This window comes from Theropithecus gelada, chromosome 19 (genome assembly GCF_003255815.1).
Source record: "Theropithecus gelada isolate Dixy chromosome 19, Tgel_1.0, whole genome shotgun sequence".
NCBI classification, from domain to species: Eukaryota; Metazoa; Chordata; class Mammalia; order Primates; family Cercopithecidae; genus Theropithecus; species Theropithecus gelada.
Genome location: NC_037687.1, coordinates 28,061,909 through 28,065,004, shown reverse-complemented (window position 1 = coordinate 28,065,004; position 3,096 = coordinate 28,061,909).

The following is a 3,096-nucleotide window of genomic DNA, read 5'->3' as shown; positions in this document are numbered from 1 at the left end:
AGTTTCGCTCTGTCGCCCAGGCTGGAGTGCAGTGGCCGGATCTCAGCTCACTACAAGCTCCGCCTCCCGGGTTCACGCCATTCTCCTGCCTCAGCCTCCCGAGTAGCTGGGACTACAGGCGCCTGCCACCTCGCCCGGCTAGTTTTTTGTACTTTTTTAGTAGAGACGGGGTTTCACCATATTAACCAGGATGGTCTCGATCTCCTGACCTCGTGATCCGCCCGTCTCGGCCTCCCAAAGTGCTGGGATTACAGGCTTGAGCCACATTCTCCCAAGCCCTCAGCTGGGTGGAATGTCATCTTCTCCATCTTACAGAAGAATGGACCTACACTAAGGAAAATCGCTGGTGATTTCACCCTATCCTGGTTAATGGAACCCCATCTTCGATGGCCCCACGGACTTCACTTTGTTAGCCTAGAGGGTCAGGCCAAGCTCAGCCATTGCCCTAGGGTGAGGCTTTGTACATGGGTCCCCGTGGAACTTTCCAGGCTATTGAGGGCAGGGGGGAATATAAGCCTGTGGTAAAAGAAAAACTTCTGCCGAATTAAATGTAAAGGAGTTTAATTGAGCAACGCACATTTCCCGAATGGAGCAGGCCCCAGAATCACGGCAGATTCACAGAGACTCCAGCTCAGCCACGCGGTGGAAGATATGTAGACCAAAAAAAGGAAAAAGAGAGAGAGAGAAATGATGTACAGGAATTGGTAGTGAGGTACAGAATGGCTGGATTGGTTACAGCTCAGCGTATGTCTTACTTGTTTTATTATTATTATTATTATTATTATTATTATTATTTGAGATGGAGTTTCGCTCTTGTTGCCCAGGCTGGAGTACAATGGCGCGATCTCAGCTCACTGCAACCTCCGCCTCCCGGGTTCAAGCAATTCTCCTGCCTCAGCCTCCCAAGCAGCTGGGATTACAGGCATGTGCCACCACGCCCAGCTAATTTTGTATTTTTAGTAGAGACGGGGCTCGGGGTTTCTCCATGTTAGTCAGACTCCTCTCTTACTCCCAACCTCAGATGATCTGCTCACCTGGGCCTTCCCAAGTGCTGGGATTACAGGCCTGAGCCACTGCGCCCGGCCTCGGCATATATCTTATTTGAACACAGTTTGAACACTCAGCCGTGTATGAATGGTTGAGGTACGGCCGCTGGGTTGGCCAAGACTTAGCCGATGTGACAGGTGCATACTACTAAGTTAGGTTTTCGATTCTGCCTGCCTATTAAGCTAGGTTACAGTTCATCCACAAGGACTTAAATGGAGAAGTACGAGTCCTTCTCAGGCCATATTTAGTTTGTGTTAACAACTGTAAACTAAACATAAAAACCTAGGCCAGACATGGTGCCTCACCCCTGTAATCCCAGCACTTTGTTTGGGAGGCTGAGACAAGGAGAATCACTTGAGCTCAGGAGTTTGGGACCACCCTGGGCAATAATTTCCAAAGGGAAAATGGAGGCCTCATGCTGGAGCAGGTTGAAAGCCGCTGAGTTGAGCTGTCTTTCCCCTTCCGCGGAGGAGAATCGTGCGGCCTGAGCTCAAGTTCCAGCTCTTCCCTGGCTGGTTAGAGGATCTTGAGGGCGGTCCCTTGTGATTTGAGAGGCTTTGGTTTCCTCATTCTGGAGCAGAGAGCATGAAAATTATTTAGCAGGATTGTGAAGACAATTCAATGAGATAATGGGCCAGGCACCGTTGCTCACACCTGTAATCACAGCACTTTGGGAGGCTGAGGTGAGTGGATCGCTTGAGCCCAGGTGTTTGAGACCAGCCTGGGCAACATAGCAAGACCCTGTCTCTACAAAAAATAAAAAAAAATTTCTGGGTGTGATGGCGAGTGCTTTTAGTCCCAGCGACTCGGGAGGCTGAGGCAGGAGTATCGCTCAAGCCTGGGAAGTTGAGGCTGCAGTAAGCTGTGTTCACGCCATTGCACTCCAGTCTGGGAGACAGAGCAAGACCTTGTCTCAATAAATAAATACATAAATATTCTAAGCCCCTCACCAACTGAAAGGACCCCCTCTTGGCCAACGGGACCCCAGAAAAAACTTTAAGACTTAATTCCCGGCCATGATGGAAAGGGAGGTCAGACAAGCCTCATTGTACCCTCTGCCTTTTGGGGTTTAGGCACAACTGACCAGCATTAATGTTAAAATTGAGATTATAGCTGAGGAAATAAACTCTTTGTGACCTCAAGATACCAAGTTATACACAGGACCTGAGGCCATGCACCGTGCAGGTCGCTCTGACCTGGTGGTTTAGTTAACAGATTTCCTTACGTTAACTAAAAACACTCCTTTCTGCTGCCTCCGAATTTTTAGACACAGCTTTACTCCCTTAATCAACTGCAAATTGAAGAATGTCTGAGGCTGGGCGCAGCGGCTCACACCTGTAATCCCAGCACTTTGGGAGGCTGAGGTGGGTGGATCACAAGGTCAGGAATTCGAGACCATCCTGGCCAACATGGTAAAACCCTGTCTCTACTAAAAATACAAAAATTAGCTGGGCATGGTGGTGGGGGCCTGTAGTCTCAGCTACTCGGAGGCTGAGGCAGGAGAATCACTTGAACCCAGGAGGCAGAGGTTGCAGTGAGCTGAGATCACGCCACTGCACTCCAGCTTGGGCAACAGAGTGAGACTCCATCTAAAAAAAGAAAGAAAGAAAAAAAAAAAAAGAATCTCTGAACCCACCTATAACCTGTAAGTCCATGTTTCAAGATCTCCTGCCTTTTCAGGACAAACCAATGTATGCCTTCCATGTATTGATCTATGATTTTGCCAGTAACTCCTGCCTCTAAAATGCGTACAACCAAACTGTCATCCAACTCCTCAGTGTGCACTTGCTCAGGACCTCTTGAGACTGTGTTCCTCAGGCCATGACCACTCCTATTGGCTCAGAATAAACCTCTCTAAAATATTTTACAGTCTGGCTTTTCCACGAGCAAGCCCAAGTTTCCATTCTAAGAAGTTAAGTGATAAAAAGAGAGAAGCAGATGGGTTGTAGGAGCAATGAGGAGGCAAGAAACCCAGGTCAGGCTTTCTGGAGGAGGGGACTTTGGAGTTGAACCTTGAAGGCTGATGCTGTGGCCATCTGCAAAAATGGG